Source organism: Mus caroli, chromosome 10 (assembly GCF_900094665.2).
Source record: "Mus caroli chromosome 10, CAROLI_EIJ_v1.1, whole genome shotgun sequence".
In the NCBI taxonomy this organism is placed as follows: Eukaryota; Metazoa; Chordata; class Mammalia; order Rodentia; family Muridae; genus Mus; species Mus caroli.
This window is the reverse complement of record NC_034579.1, coordinates 113,102,435-113,110,705: the sequence shown is the minus strand read 5'-3', so window position 1 is coordinate 113,110,705 and position 8,271 is coordinate 113,102,435.

Here is an 8,271-nt window from a genome sequence, read left to right as displayed (position 1 = left end):
TTTGGTTTTTCCTTTTTTTTGGTTTTTCGAGACAGGGTTTCTCTGTGTAGCCCTGGCTGTCCTGGCACTCACTTTGTAGACCAGGCTGGCCTCGAACTCTGCCTCCCAAGTGCTGGGATTAAAGGCGTGCGCCACCACGCCCGGCTTGTTTTTGGTTTTTCGAGACAAGGTTTCTCTGTGTAGTCCTGGCTGTCCTGGAACTCACTCAATCGACCAGGCTGGCCTCGAACTCAGAAATCTGCCTGCCTTTGCTTCCCGAGTGCTGGGATTAAAGGCATGCACCATCACAGCCCGGCAACATGGAAGATTCTTAAATGCTTCTGAGTGATAGAGGAAAATCTGAAAACCTAGAAAAAACAGAGCTGAGCAGATAGTAAAAAGACGTATGGTTGCCTGGGATTACTGGGTGGGGAGAGAGGGCTACCTAGGCAGAACCACAGAGGATTTTTGGTCAGTGAAACTTATTCTGCAGATGACTATTGTGGTGGAAACATCCTTACATATTTGGGGACAACAACAACATAGCGTACGCACATCAGTGTTGGAGGCTGAACTCTGTTACTGACAATGCATTAACATACGTTTGTGGATACTGATAAATTTGACACTGGTACCAACATGTGTGTGCATGAAAGGACACGGAAGGAAGCTTTTCTTTTCAATTCTGCTATTTTCCTGAGACTTCTCTAAAATAAAATTTGAGTTAAAGGGGAGAAAAAAAATATCAGCAATGTTATATAACTTATGCCAAGCATGCAGCGCCTGAATCTATCAATTGGCAATTACATTTAGTTGTAGCTGGCAGAGACTGGAGATCCCAAGAGAATTTAGAAGTGGCTCAAACAAGATCAAAGTCATTGCTCATAAATTTCACGTAGGGGTCACCAGGTCAGGGCTGGGATAGTAACCCACATGTGGGCGGGACAGAATTTGCTTTCTGTGTTCCCTTGTCACCAGCCTCTGTGTGTAGCTGCTTCGTAATCTCAGAGATGGTTTCTGGAGCTTTAGTTATCTTGTTTGCATTCCTGACTGGAAACAGAAAGAAAATAAGGAAGAGATCGAAGGACAGTGCAGGATCCCTCCCAGCTGAATCCTCTCTTTAAAGAGCTTTGGCAGAGGACTTCTCTAAGACTTCTGCCTCTGTTTCCCCTGATGACCCCAAAGGGACAGGAGACACTGCATCTTACCTCTGGTCACATTCCCATCTGAATACCATGGGTGTTCTTTCGGTAAGTCATATAGATGTGTACAGAAATACACATTAGGACTGGCTTTTCAGTCTTCTGAGTAACCACAGTGACTGTAGGTCTCTTTCCTGCGCTGCTGCTGCTGGCATGCTGACTTCCCCCATCCTTGGAAACCCATAATAGACACTACATTCTTTTTCTTAGATTGTATTATGGTTGGCTGAGTGAGTCTTGACTCTTAATTTGAGCACTGGTAGAGTTAGTGATCCTTTCTGCCTCTAGGACATCTGAAAATCTGAAAATTGTACCAGGATGCTGATAAAAGAGGCCGCCTTTGAAGTCAGTGTCAGCACAAAGGAACGTACAACAAGCAAGCTGTATTTCTTTAACTCTCCACAAGGATGTCATGAGCACCGCCATTAAATGCTTACTTAATTCCAGGTGTGTTTTACATGTTCTGTTTTATATGTAAATTAGAATATATACAGTGGGGCCATGAGACAAGTAGTGTTGTATATGAATATTTATTAATATGAAAAATATGTACAGCATGTTATCTAGATGAAAACAAGCTATGAGATCAGAAGTACAGCATGAACCTGGATTTGTTCACTTAATTCTAGAAGGGCTAACATGTTTCAGGGTTATCTCAGCATGATAGGATAATGAGATATTTTCCCATGACTTTTCTAACTCCTTTATTTTTATCAGTGCATCTTCAGTTACATTTGTGATAAAAAATAGGTGAAAAACTTATCAAAGCCAAGTATGATAGAACAAGACTAAGGAAGAAAAACACAAAGAGTTGGAGGCTAGCCCTTGATCTACACTGAGACTCTAGTTGGAGGCTAGCCTTCACTCTACACTGAGACTCTGCATCAAAATAAACAACAGCAAATTATTAAAAAGAGATTCTTGTAGAAATGACATGAGGGTGGGTTTACAAAGGATGAGACAAAAGGCTAGATCAGGGGCACTGCTGATGGAGCCATCTAAAATGAACAGAGAAGCTCTGAGTGTGGAACACACAACAAAAGGACCTACCAGAAGGCAGAGCCATAGGGATGAGGGATGGGTGGAAGAGATAATTACTCCCGGATGTGTGGAAATCCCAGATAAAAGTGACATGAGGTTTTTACTTTATTTCCAATTTGGGACTACTAATTGGAATGCTGTGTCTATAAAATTTAGTGGTTTTTTTTTTAAAGATTTATTTATTATTATATCTAAGTACACTGTAGCTGTCTTCAGACACACCAGAAGAGGGCATCAGATCTCATTACAGATGGTTGTGAGCCACCATGTGGTGGCTGGGACTTGAACTCAGGACCTTCAGAAGAGCAGTGAGTGCTATTAACAACCACTGAGCCATCTCTCCAGCCCTAAAATCTAGTTTTTAAGAGACAATGGTGAGTCAGATTCCATACCTAATGATCCAAACAAAAACTGGTGTGTGTGTGTGTGTGTGTATGATGATGTGTACTTGTGTATGTGTGTATATGGTGGCATTCATGTGTGATATGTGTCTGTGTGTGTGTATGTATATATATATATATATATATGTGTGTGTGTGTGTGTGTGTGTGTGTGTGTGTGGTGTATGTATGTGCCTGTATGATGTGCCTCTGTGTGTGTATGTATATATATATATATGTGTGGTGTATGTGTGTGCCTGTGTGGTGTGTCTGTGTGTGCATGTGTGTGTATAGTAGTGTGTATGTGTGTGTGGTGTGTATATGTATGTGTGTGTGTGTGTAAGTGAGGTAGAACACATGTCCTCTCTCTGTCCCAATTCCCACCACCCTGGGTTGGTTTAAATGCAGGGATTGGGAAGATTTGGAATTCCATGCCTGAGTTGAGGGAAGCTTTCATTAGCTCCCAGCTCCCAGAGTCCCACAGCCCTGGCTTTGCTGCTTTGATTTAGGATAAAAATGGGTGAGATTCCACACTTTGGGGCAGAGGTGTTGAAAATGTTACCAATGTGCCTTTGTTTTTGTTTTTTATTTTTCTTCTGTTATGTTTTTTTAAGAAAGGGTCTTACTATGCAGTGCTGTCATGAACTCACTCTGTAGACCAGTCTGACCTCAAACTCGGAGATCTGCCTTCCTCCTCTTCTTTCCCACCCTCTGCTGGGTGGGATTGAAGGCACAAGGCACCATGCTGGCTACCAATATGTTTTAAGAGTTCCATAGATAAGGATGGGTGCTTTAGTTGGGCCATAGACAATAGACTCTGAAGCAGGAATTCATTTTATTTAAGAGTAAACAGATGTGGAGATGAGGCTGGAAGGGGTAGAAAGTAAAAGTAAATCAAGACAGTGCTTTTTTTTTTTTATTTTATTCTGGTTACAGCTTCTCTCTAGGCTCAAAGAAACTTAGGGTCTTACAGGAGGAGGGGCACTATTGCAGGGAGCACAACTCAACACAAATGTTCCAGTAACTGTGCTTCAAATCACTCAGCTTTAATTCTTCCTTGTCGTGCACAACAAACAATCAAAGTGGCTGATATATTAGCGGGTGATTAGCTCACCATTTTGTAAATCAGAAATCAGTTATCCAATGGCTGACGGTCCCTGTGACCTGTGCCATCAACCCACTGGCAAGGCTGAGTTTTTGAGTTTTCGTCAAGGTTCTGGGAAGAGGTGGGTCTGATCTCAAACTCATTCTTGCTGTTGGGAGATCTGACCACTTCTTGTTTGGAGAACCCTTGTTGACAAACAATTGTCAGTGTGCCCCTGCTGGCAGTTAGTATAAAGTTGTCCCCAGCTCCTAAATACTGCTCACATTCCCTGTCATATTGCCTGTCCATCCTCGGACTTGCAACAAGGAGTCACTTCTTCTTTGAGCTTCAAAAGTCTGGCTTCATCTGTTAAGATGAGGCAGAAAAATCTATCTTCCTTCCATAACTTTTGCCAGTACCACGTGTTAGGCATTCAATAAATATATTTTGAGTCAACTATTAAGAACATCGAGAATAAACACTTGGAAGTATTTAGCACACTATGCACTTCAAGTGTCTTTCTGGATAACATACAAAAGACAGGTGGCATGTCTGCAAAATCAAGTCAGCATACACTCAATGCATTCAAACTCAACATTTGTTGAAAACAAACTTACTTGGCTTGGTAATCTCCAAGGATGTACTGCGTCACCACCACCAAAAGTCTACCTTGGTAGCAACCAGTCTTTCATTGTGATACTAGAGGGAAACCAGCAGAGGTAAGCCTTTCTACAGTTCACTGAATAATAAGCACAAAGAAACACAATTGGGTTTGAGCCGTGCAAATGTGCTCGTTTTAAACATTCGAAATGCTTTTCAGCAAAACGATAATGCAAGCCCCTAAAGACAGAGAGAAAGACTGTTCTGTTTCTAAGTAAATTTATATATGTATGAAACGGCTTAGTAAATATCAGCTACATTTTCGCCCCCACATACAGAGTCACTTTCAAATACCTGGTTATAATAATCCCATATATTAAGATGCATTCATAATGAATTCAGTAAGTTCTGAGAGGAAGCCTAAACTCTATTTTCAACATGGGAATATGTTAGAGAAGTCTCGAGAACCCTGATCCCCTCCCTCATCACATCTGAGCCTTCCTGTAAGAAGACTGCAGACATCTTATTGCAGGCTACTTCTCTTAACCTCTGTGGTATATTTTATAACATTGTATTAAGATGACCTTTGCCTTAGTAATGAATTAAGAATAATCACCAAAAGCTTGCTATGAACCAAATAACATCCAGACAACATGAGCAAGACAGAAACGGCGATGAGGCAAGTGGACAGGCTATCTGTCTTCTGGGACTGTAGATGTGATCTTCATATAATCATGAGGAAAGTGGAGGGGACTAAACGTCACACGGGTTGTGAAGATAGGGCTAAAATTCATCCCAGATCAGTTGCGTTAAAAAGTGTCTCTCCGGGCGTGGTGGCACACGCCTTTAATCCCAGCACTTGGGAGGCAGAGGCAGGCGGATTTCTGAGTTCAAGGCCAGCCTGGTCTACANAGTGAGTTCCAGGACAGCCAGGGCTACACAGAGAAACCCTGTCTCAAAAAAAAAACAAAAATAAATAAATAAAAAAAATAAATAAAAAATAAAAAGTGTCTCATTGTGACCCACTATCAACAAGCACTGTCTGCAGACTTAGGATGTACCTTGTATCAGGTGTCTTACTAAAATGAGAATGATTCTGCCTGATATACCGTAGCAGACATTATGAATTCGCAGCACCGAATTTTTTCCCTTTTTCTTTTTCTTTTATTTTTCTCCCCACATTCTCCCAAGACAGGGTTTCTCGGTAGACTTGGCTGTCCTGGAGCTTGCTCTATAGACCAGGCTGGCCTTGGAAGATCTGCCTGTGCCTGCCTTCTAAGTGTTAGGATCAAAGACACGTGCCACCATTGCCCAGGTGCACCCACATTTATAAAGCATGGGGCAGGAGATCTTAGAGCAATTATGTTTGTGCACAGAATGAAATGAGAAGTCCTTGGCCCCAAATTTTCTATATTATCTTATTTGTTTTTTTTTTGAAGCGAGTTCTGAGTCTTCTCATTGGGTTCCACCAAACCACTAATGCACTTACCTGAGCTAAGCATCCGTCTAAATCCCGCATCCCAGATCAGTAGAGAACTTGCTGATGTAACCCAAGGTGCTGATGCTTGATTTGACAGCAGGTGAAGGACAAAGGGATTTCACGTAAAAGACTCATCCTGGAATGAATGCTACAGAGGAAGGGAGAGAGGGAAGTGAATGAATGATCGAGAAACCTAAATTTGGGGATTCAACTTCTCAAATGTAAATGAGAAAAAAAATGTTTCCTTAAGACAAAAAATATAGCCATTGAGCGTAATTAAAAGACTGGAATATAAAGATAGCACCTCAATAATAAAAATCTTGATAATTTAGAAAATGAAAACAAAGTTTTATGCCTTGCCTGCAAGAATAAAAAGTATACAGTAACTTGTAAGGATTCTAGGCTTCAAAGAATAACAATGTATAAGGCTAACTTGATAAAATTGAAGGAAAAACTTGTTTATACCCTGGTTTCCATAAACTCAAAAGGGCTCAAATCTGAGAACAAAATGGAATGAAAACAATTGGCTGGATTTCCCCTTTTTTAAAATGTGATTCTCTTAGATTCTAGGTTATTGCAAAAAACAAAACAAAAACCAAAAAACACAACCAACCAAACAAGCAAAAAACCCAAAACCAACACACATGCACATACACACAACACCACCAACAAAAAACAGTTCAAAACTCTCCACTGCCACCACCCATCCCCACCCGGGGTTGGGATCTCGTGCTTGCTAGCATTTGTACCTTAAACAAACAAACACAAATCTAGGGAGATAATGTGATTCTCAGCATAAAATTAGCTGACCAAAATCCTGGGTGACTTTTGCTTAAATCCATTTCCTAGAACTTTGTCTGTCCCTATGGCCAATCAAACAAGAATCAAAACAGAAGCCCATATTATGCACATGTGTAAAATGCACGCATCAAAGAGTAAATGTGCAATCTCTCTCTCTCTCTCTCTCTCTCTCTCTCTCTCTCTCTCTCTCTCTCACACACACACACACACACACACACACAGAGGAAACGTGCAAACTCCTCAGCTAGGAAATGTCAGTGCACTCGTGAGAATGTGAAATTTCAGTCCCTTTGATGAAGATACCATCTTTCAGCCAAGCCCTGACAAAACCTTTGGTTCCTGTTAGACCCCTCCCTCGGTATTCAGTTGCTGGGCTCCATCTGGAGGTATGGGTGGCTCTTCCTCTCCATCAGAGCTAAGCGTTCCCAGACTCAACGACAGCCCTCGGTTCCTGCAGAGCACTCTAGATACAGAGAAGTGTCCCAACTCTGCAAAGGGCAGCTGGAAACGGATTTAAAACGGCAACGCTAACCAATCAGCACAGTCGCGCCCAAGCAGACATTTACACGTGCCTCAAGTACAGCGGAACCTGGCAGAGCCTAGATCCAGGCGTTAGAGCTGTAAAGAAGGCGTTTTTTTCCATGGTGTTCCGTATCTTTGTAAGAAAAAAAAAATACTTCACTGGGTGAACATTTTTATTCTGGAGTCAGTCCAACACAATTTTGGGTGCGATGTGGGAAAATCTGACCCTAAGATTTTCTTTCTTCCCCCTTCCAGATTCGTGTTATTCAAGGATGAGAAAGAGGTGTCTTTTAAAAGGTTTTACGCCTTTCAAAAAACCGACTGTGGCCACAATGGTGTTCACATATCCTAGAAACAGCCCAGGCTATAAAATTAGGACTTGGCAGAAAGGAATTCTGAGGGAGAAGGTTAAAATGAAGGCAAACTTCAGGCAATTGGTGCGGTGGAAGGATAAGTGATCTGTAATATCCCTTATACTCTATGGGCACGGGGGTGCAGCGCCTGCTCCAGTGGTCAGTCCTGGGGGCGGGGACGTCGATAAAGAAGCTGACACACTCGGTGTTCCTGTGTATAGTGTGCAAGTGTGTGCTTTTGTTGCGAATGTGCTTACTGGCACCATCGTGTGTCTGGTAGTGTGTGTTTAAGCACGGGTTTGTTTGCGTGCCTGCTTGCTAGTGAAGTGTGTGCGCGCGCACACGTGAATCTTCGTGCAAGCTTGTCTGCGCTCACACGCGTGGGCGCGTGTATGTATGTTTGTGCACGCTGTGTTTGTGCGCCGGCCCGTGAGCTCTGGGGTGAGGGCATTTCTCAGTGGAGCGGGGGGGGGGGGGGGGGGGGGGGGGGGGGGGGGGGGGGGGGGGGGGGGGGGGGGTGGGTGGGTGGGGGGTGGGGGTGGCGCTCCGACTCCTTGGTCGCTCTTTTCCCGGGGCTGAAATAGTAGACAGAGGCGGTTGACCCTGAATGCTTCCGGAAACTTCGGGCACCCCTCGGTGGAAGCGCAGGTAGAAGCCAAGCTCTCCAGGGTGACTCTGAGATAGTCATTTTCTCTTGCCTTCTTAGGACAACCGCTCAGGGGTGGCCTCCAGCGGCGATCCGGCAGGAGAGCCCAGGCCCTGTCTTTTTAACCCTACTGCTGGCGGGAGCACGTAAGCCGGGGATCCGGGTGGCACCCGGGTGCCGCCGC